We start from the raw sequence: 9,286 nt of genomic DNA, 5'->3' as shown, positions 1-9,286 counted from the left end.
TAAATTCAGGGTTAATGTTGTATAGAACTAAAAATAATGGCTTAACGTAACTCTTAATCGAATAATCGATTATTAATATAAAGCGAATCGATATGAGATCGATATGTGGAGCGCACACTCTGCTGCAGAGTGTAAATCTCATCCTCGAATCGATATGATTAATAAATTCATTTAAATAATCGAAAAGGACAATCAACTGACTAACCCATAATCACCAGTCTCTAATACGTACCTACCTATTTATCCGCCAGCTCCTTAATTCGCCTCTCTAAGGGCAGGCGACCACGTTGGCTCCCCAGCACCTGCTATCACACTGGACAGGCAACCACCCATACGGCAGAGTATTGTGGGTTGCCTAACTAATTGGGATTCAGATCAGTAGGGTCCATAGCTCGGGAGAACGCACGCTGTAGAAATATGGCCGCGAGTCGAGTGACGTGGTCCACACGGAGTAGTACGTGCTGCACCAAAAACATTTTCATGAAGAAACTATGTGACAGTGGAAGGGGTTTTTATTTCAATGATATGATGATTAGGGGACCCTAGGCGAGTCAGCGAAACGTCGGGGGGTTTTAACAAGTATGCTTTTACTTGTTCACTTTGCCTACTTGATCGGGTCATTGGCTCTGGCTGAAGGCTTGTTATGAGACCCAACCTGTTAATTAAAACTGCCCCTTCACTAATTTTGATTAATATTTAATAACTAAATAGTGTTCAGGGAACTTATCACTACCAAACAAACGAGGATAGCATTGAACACATTTATTGAACAACAATCTTCCTAACATCAAACTGAACAATGACATACATTTATAAGTGATAAATTTAAGCTAGTAATGACAATGGCCCTTAAATTCCAAAAATAACTCTTAAGGTCGGATAACGCATCTGTACTTGTTATTTTCTACTCTCTCCCCTTGTCAGACGGCATAAAATACGTCAGACAAACCTACTTCAATTACAAAGTTCTCAATAAGAGCGTGGCTGGAAAACAGCTCTGGTAATCACAGACGTGCGTAATATCTGATTAAATGCCGAAGCTGAGCATTACGTTACCAAATGCAGCGTCGTGGACAGGTCAGCAAGCTGCCGATGGCGTCTGCGTCGTCGAGGAGCCTCAATTGTAACAAAAATGAATTTATTTTCGCGAACAGGCTTCCTGTTCGTAAACTCCTATTCGAAAGCTAATTCTGCTTTCTTTCCAATCATCTCGCACTCGTTAAGACGGGACTCACCAGCCCAAAGGCGGAATCCAGTAACGTCTTTAATAAAGTTTGGCTCAAGGGAATTGCTCTGCTCCTGTCTGCTTCCTGTGAGACGGTATTCCCAACCGTAATTAGCGGAATCAGCCTGTCTCTAACAGTGAAACATGACAGTACCCCTAACTGAATACTAGTTTCAGTTGCAGCTGGCAGACTTATTCAAAGTTCTGCACAGCACACTGGAAAGAATTTACTCTCCTACAGCAGAGCCGAAAGCACGACGTCTGCTCGCTACAGGAGCTAAGACACTTCTTCTCGATAACAGCTCCAAAAACTTCCCTCTGCAAAAGTCAGCACTGCCACGCTATTTTTCGAGCTGGCCAATCCCGTGGCTCTAGAGCAGCACAGTTCGCTCCCACTATTATTTCCTGGCCTCTTCCAGCCAATTAAAACATTCTGCGCCTTACTGCGCCTAGAATGTTCTGGAACAAACTGAAACTCCGTTCAAAATTGAACCCACCAATCGTGTCTCTCTGTTCGCCCTCGCGCGGGAAAAGGTCATTGCACTAGCTTAACCGCGTTTCTTAGAAAGCCCCCTTAGGCGCCAGCTCACCTCGACGTAACGTCCCTCGAAGGCCTGCCTCTGTTGTGCGCGTAATGGGCGCCTACCTGCTCCGGCGGCGCGTCTCCGCCAGTGGGACGCTTTCGCATGCCGACTCGTAATGGTCGGTTGTAAACTTTCGCATCCCTCTGCCCTACCTTTGAGCAGTGCCGCTCGTCCGCTCCAGCCAAACTCCGTGAAAATATCACCTGAACCCCGACTTCATGCAACATGAGAATTTCTTAAAGTTAATGCGCGTCTTATGCCGTCTGATACTCCCTATATTAATTTCAATAACCTGATTGCCTGATAAATAACATAATAACCGATATTTAACTCGTCTTTGCAACAATTATTATATTACAGTAAGGTGCAAAATACTGCTACCTTCAAAAGGTTAGACTCACGTAAATTTATTAAATCGTCTCACGTCCTCAGTGCACTGTTACTTCCGAAATAATGTCAGACAAGCTCTCTATTTGTGTGCAACTTGTCGGTAACTGCTTATAAATAATTACTACTGGTGCTGTAAATGCAACCACTGACATCGGTTTTTTCCCTATATTATACATGTTTCGTTTTATTCAGCTAAACAATAGAAAACTGTGGAATTTTCTCCTGTTTCTTGCTTTTAATGTGGATTTGATGTCTGCACTGACGTTTCGTTAAAATTTTCCGCTTTGCATAGGATCTGTAAATAAAAAGCGAAAGAAACTGTGAGCCCATAATCGGTGAATAATGACACACAATAAGGCTCACCATCAAGTGTACTGGTAAGGCACATTTTTCGGAGGGCTAGTAACACAGTAACATTCCATTAGATGGGAGAGCCAGTCCTGACAAAACTCTACCATCTGGTGAGCAAGATGTATGAAACAGGCGAAATACCCTCAGACTTCAAGCAGAATATAATAATTCCAATTCCAAAGAAAGCAGGTGTTGACAGATGTAAAAACTACCGAACTATCAGTTTAATAAGTCACGGATGCAAAATACTAACGCAAATTCTTTACAGACGAATGGAAAAACTGGTAGAAGCCAACCTGGGGAAGATCAGTTTGGATTCCGTAGAAATGCTGGAACACGATATAAGGCAATACTGACCATACGACTTATCTTAGAAGAAAGCTTAAGGAAAGGCAAACCTACGTTTCTGGCATTTGTAGACTTAGAGAAATCTTTTGACAACGTTGACTGGAATACTCTCTTTCAAATTCTAAAGGTGGCAGGGGTAAAATACAGGGAGCAAAACGCTATTTAAAATTTGTACAGAAACCAGATGGCAGTTATAAGAGTCGAGGGGCACGAAAAGGAAGCAGTGGTTGGGAAGAGAGTGAGACAGGGTTGTAGCCTCTCCCCGATGTTATTCAATCTGTATATTGAGCAAGCAGTAAAATGAAAAATTCGGAGTAGGTATTAAAATCCATGGAGAAGAAATAAAAATTTTGAGGTTCGCCGATGACATTGTAATTCTGTCAGAGACAGCAAAGGACTTGGAAGAGCAGTTGAACGGAATGGACAGTGTCTTGAAAGGAGGATATAAGATGAACATCAACAAAAGCAAAACGAGGATAATGGAATGTAGTCGAATTAAGTCGGGTGATGCTGAGGCAATTAGATTAGGAAATGAGACACTTAAAGTAGTAAAGGAGTTTTGCTATTTGGGGAGCAAAATAACTGATGATGGTCGAAGTAGAGAGGATATAAAATGTAGACTGACAATGGCAAGGAAAGCGTTTCTGAAGAAGAGAAATTTGTTAGCATCGAGTATAGATTTAAGTGTCAGGAAATCGTTTCTGAAAGTATTTGTATGGAGTGTAGCCATGTATGGAAGTGAAACATGGACGATAAATAGTTTGGACAAGAAGAGAATAAAAGCTTTCGAAACGTTGTGCTACAGAAGAATGCTGAAGATTTGATGGGTAGATCACATAACTAATGAGGAGGTATTGAATGAAATTGGGGAGGAGTTTGTGGCACAACTTGACAAGAAGAAGGGATCGGTTGGTAGGACATGCTCTGAGGCATCAAGGGATCACAAATTTAGCATTGGAGGGCAGCGTGGAGGGTAAAAGTCGTAGAGTAAGAGATGAATACACTAAGCAGATTCAGAAGGATGTAGGTTGCAGTAGGTACTGGGAGATGAAGAAGCTTGCACAGGATAGAGTAGCGTGGAGAGCTGCAGCAAACCAGTCTCAGGACTGAGGACCACAACAACAACGACAGTAACACAGAGCATCAGCAGCTGCAGGGCGGAAGAAAGAGAACGGACAGTCTGCTTCGTCCCTCGACGTCCCACCCATCGCAGTAATTTTCTGATCAGCTTACTACAGATTCTTCTGGTGTAGAGGACGAACTGATAGAATTTAGGTTGCAGGAAATCTGGGTCATTACAGCACATACTGTCCTTTCGTAAATAAACCAGGACAAAGATGATTATACGAAAGACAAAACGTTACATTGTGAGAGATAAAGTGAGTACACAAAAATATGGGAACACTAGAAACGTATTGCATTAACATGCATGCTACGGTTTAAGTAACCCGTTTGTATTTAACGCAGTTCTCACTCGTCTCTGAATCAATAAATACTATTTAATTTGATTCATATTTTTGCAGCTTCAAACGTGACTGTACAATACACTCAAGATATGAATTAAAAAACGCCTTCAGTCACAATTTTTCGTGTTTTATTCAGTAGACGATGCATTACGGACCCTGTGGGTCCATCTTCAGATGTAATTCGTCTTAATACATGCTTTATTTGTTCTTTTGTCCTGTCACGAAAAGGTCTGATGTTAGGTTACGAATTTCGTAAGTCAGACGCGGAAAATATGGGCGAAATAGTGGGAAAGATGAATAGTGTAGACATACCGAAAAATCAAAGAACAGCCTTTTCAACGTTTTAGTAACAGCATAAGTTTTTTCCTGCATCGATGGACAAGAATATGCATTTCATCTCATTCAAGAGAACAAATAAGCCATGTATTAAGAGGAATGAAATCTGAAGATGCACCCACAGGGTCCGAAATGCATCGTGTACTGAATAAAACATGAAAAATTGTGACTGAAGGCGTTTTTGTAATTCACACCTCGCGTCAATAAATACTGTTTTGTATGGTTTTCAATAGAATCTTATATCAGAAGTCTTGCAAAATAACCTCAAGTTCAGGTAACTATGACGGAATTAACAATCAGGCACCTTTCTCTCCAAAATAAACCACAAAGGTTCAGTAGTAATGAGATGAACGTAGATGCGGCAGCTGATCCTCGTGCTCAGAGAGTCATCCCTGGATGCTGCGAGCTGTGTTAAGAGAGGCCCTGTTTTGTTGGAACACAGTATCACTCTTACGGAACAAACTTCCTTAGCTGATATGGTAACGTCATCCTTGGACGCGACATAAACGGGGCCAGACGTTTCAAAAAGTGAACAACATTCATCAGGGCAATTGTGTTTCTTCCATTGCTTCATCGTCCTGGCTCTATGGCTATAGGAGTTAATATTGCGTCCTGCGCGACACGGTGTGCTGGGCTACTGGTGGATGTCATCGTGCAGAGGAAAAACAAACTAGATGTAGGGGAGTACACGGTCCCCAGGGGTAGATACATACTTTTGTTGATCCGCTGTGCCTTCCAGAATGACCTATCCCCGATGTTATGCAATCTGTATATTGAACAAGCAGTAAAAAGAAAAATTCGGAGTAGGTATTAAAATCCATGGAGAAGAAACAAAAACTTTGACGTTCGCCGATGACATCGTAATTCTGTCAGAGACAGCAAAGGACTTGGAAGAGCAGTTGAACGGAATGGACAGTGTCTTGACAGGAGGATATAAGATGAACATCAACAAAAGCAAAACCAGGATAATGGAATGTAGTCGAATTAAGTCGGATGATGCTCAGGGAATTAGATTAGGAAATGAGACACTTAAAGTAGTAAAGGAGTTTTGCTGTTTGGGGAGCAAAATAACTGATGATGGACGAAGTAGGATATAAAATGTACACTGGCAATGGCAAGGAAAGCGTTTCTGAAGAAGAGAAATTTGTTAACATCGAGTATAGATTTAAGTGTCAGGAAGTCGTTTCTGAAAGTATTTGTATGGAGTGTAGCCATGTATGGAAGTGAAACGTGGACGATAAATAGTGTGACAAGAAGAGAATAGAAGCTTTCGAAATGTGGTGCTACATAAGAATGCTGAAGATTAGATGGGTAGATCACATAACTGATGAGGAGGCATTGAATGGAATTGGGGAGGAGTTTGTGGCACAACTTGACAAGAAGAAGGGACCGGTTGGCAGGACATGTTCTGAGGCATCAAGGGATCACCAATTTAGTATTGGAGGGCAGCATGGAGGGTAAAAATCGTAGAGGGAGACCAAGAGATGAATACACTAAGCAGATTCAGAAGGATATAGGCTGCAGTAGGTACTTGGAGAAGAAGCAGCCTGCACAGGATAGAGTAGCACGGAGAGCTGCATCAAACCAGTCTTAGGGCTGAAGACCACAACAACAACGCGCCAATGGCCAACTGTTGTCTGAAAAGGCTACCTACAGTGGACGTCCAATTGAGATACTGGTGCGTCAATTCCAGCCTTCGTAACTGAACAACAGCAGTCGGCACGGGTGCACAAACCCGGCGCATGATGTGCATGCCCATAAGCAGCAGAGTTCATTGAACGGTCTTTGAGAAAACACTGCTGGTAGCTCCGTGGTTCATCTGGGATGTCAGTTGCTCAACAGTTGTACGTCTATTCACCTGTTCACATGTCTACAGCTCTCGTTCACCCCTGTCATCTACGGTCCAATGCGCACCACAGCTTCCCCCCGTCGTCTCTTTAGGACAGCACACGGTGTACTATAACCACGGTGGCACGCGAACAATTTAGAAACTTGAAAGACAGGTGTGAACAACTGCTTCTGGACCAACTCATGAATTTTGATAGCATCCGTCCTATCTTCCAACTCACTGATCGGCTGTAATGTCGCAAGATTTTGAAGAAGTGCTACAAGATTCTTATCCTGTCGGAGAAACGTCACCCTATGGGCAAAGAGAGGTAGGCTATACACAGGTCGGTTGAGCATCTTCATCTGTTAAACTCCTGTCTAGTGCGTCACTTATCACAGAGAAAATAGCTATCAATACGTTAAATACACTTATTTGATTGTTGATCACACCTCACAATATTTTACGTCAAAAAAGGAAAGGTATTCCCATTAGAATAGATCAGTGAAAAAATCCCAAATTAAAAAAACATCCACAACCAAGGACCAGCGGTTTGGTAGGCTAAAGCCTTCACCATCTTTTTTTTTTCTTATAAAATAAATTGCCAGAACTGTAGTAAATTTTATGTTGTCCAAACGGACAGAAACTTCACAGGTATATTTAGAGAACACTCATATGATAAGAAGAAGAGTACCCCCGGTAATTACCTGCACACCGATATACAATGGCGTTGGGCAGAATTTTGATGAAGGTTGGTGTCTATGCGACACCTTTAACCCACCTTACACTTCGCGTGAACTTCTGAGCTCTGCTTTTTCTACTAAGGTTGAAAATATCGCTTCAGTTGTAAATTTATTTTATTATGACGACCGGTTTCGGGCTCGCATAAGCCCACCCTCAGGTGTCGCAACTGCGCTGTGGTCCCCGAGCGCCGCGGTGGTCGTGTACTAGGCGCGGTGTGCTTTTATTTGATTTTTATTGCGTGATTTTGGTCACACCACCATAAGGTGATGTCACAGGACTATATGCTTTTGAACAATTTCAGAGGAACCCTGTAGGCACCTTTGAGCCAAATTTCAAACTTCCACGTCGCAACTGGAGGAAGCAATGGTTTTGGGGAAAGCCATCTTTTAACTCTTTTCCACACTGTGCTTACTAGGTATAGACGATTAATTGCAATTAACTGATATTCTGGTGACCGACTATGGATGTACCATTATTTATTTTACGTCGATGAATATTTACATAATCGATTATCACTACGAGTAACTAATTCAGTGCCGGCCCGTGTGGGCGAGCGGTTCTAGGCGCTTCAGTCTGGAACCGCGCGACCGCTACGGTCGCAGATTCGAACCCTGCCTCGGGCAGGGGATTAAATCAGTACTGTCCGCGATAGGGACGAACGCGCACGGCAGGAACGTGGTCTAGACAGGATAGTAGGCGTTGTTCTAAAAAAACTTTCATGAAGGAATTTGTAATGTGACTGACATGAAGAGGTGAGACCGGTTTAAATGTATTAAATTGTCCGCATCCTAAGTGTACTGACACTGCGGTAATAATGTCGGTCAAATTTTCAGATTGTGTGCACTGTATCAGTAACTACTGTATCAATAGTTATTTACAGTGATATGGGGTATGCAATTACAAAACCGTGATTTATCAATACGGTACACAATGTGTTTTATTAAATCAAAATTTAGTAAGTGAAGGAATTTCCTTGTCGATTTGTTGCTTTTAATGTGGATGTATTGCCTATATCCTCTTTTCGTTGGAATTTTCCTTTTCGAAACTATAGCGGTAAATAATAATGAAAGAAACTTTGGGACCATAATCGGCGAACAATGCGAACAATGATGTAGAAGGCTAACAATAAAGTCACATGGATGTGTGCGATGTCCTAAGGTTAGTTAGATTTAAGTTGTTCTAAGTTCTAGGGGACTGATGATCTCAGATGTTAACTCCCATAGTGCTCAGAGCCATTTGAACCATTTGTAGCTATATTACGACTGTCGGCTAGAACGCATCGCGTAATATTGAGAAGAAGGAACTATTGGCATTGCGCACGACTGTAGATACTCGATTCAAGCCATTCGAGCTTCAAAATACCTGACGGTAGCTGCTCCCGTTATCACGTCAAATGCTATTGTTCAGAAGAAGCAGACACAGGAAGCACCCAAAGTCGAAGGATCACAAGTTCACTTACGAGCAACCACAGAAAATGATTTGTGGAAAAATCATGAGACGTTAGTTTCAATACTGTAGGAGCAGATCTCTACCACAGTAACAGCAAATAGCTGTGGCGTAGTCTCTGAATTTCGATTATACACTCCTGGAAATTGAAATAAGAACACCGTGAATTCATTGTCCCAGGAAGGGGAAACTTTATTGACACATTCCTGGGGTCAGATACATCACATGATCACACTGACAGAACCACAGGCACATAGACACAGGCAACAGAGCATGCACAATGTCGGCACTAGTACAGTGTATATCCACCTTTCGCAGCAATGCAGGCTGCTATTCTCCCATGGAGACGATCGTAGAGATGCTGGATGTAGTGCTGTGGAACGGCTTGCCATGCCATTTCCACCTGGCGCCTCAGTTGGACCAGCGTTCGTGCTGGACGTGCAGACCGCGTGAGACGACGCTTCATCCAGTCCCAAACATGCTCAATGGGGGACAGATCCGGAGATCTTGCTGGCCAGGGTAGTTGACTTACACCTTCTAGAGCACGTTGGGTGGCACGGGATACATGCGG

This window comes from Schistocerca nitens, chromosome 10, assembly GCF_023898315.1.
Source record: "Schistocerca nitens isolate TAMUIC-IGC-003100 chromosome 10, iqSchNite1.1, whole genome shotgun sequence".
In the NCBI taxonomy this organism is placed as follows: domain Eukaryota; kingdom Metazoa; phylum Arthropoda; class Insecta; order Orthoptera; family Acrididae; genus Schistocerca; species Schistocerca nitens.
The sequence above is the reverse complement of the archived record's forward strand: the minus strand, read 5'-3'. Positions refer to the sequence as shown.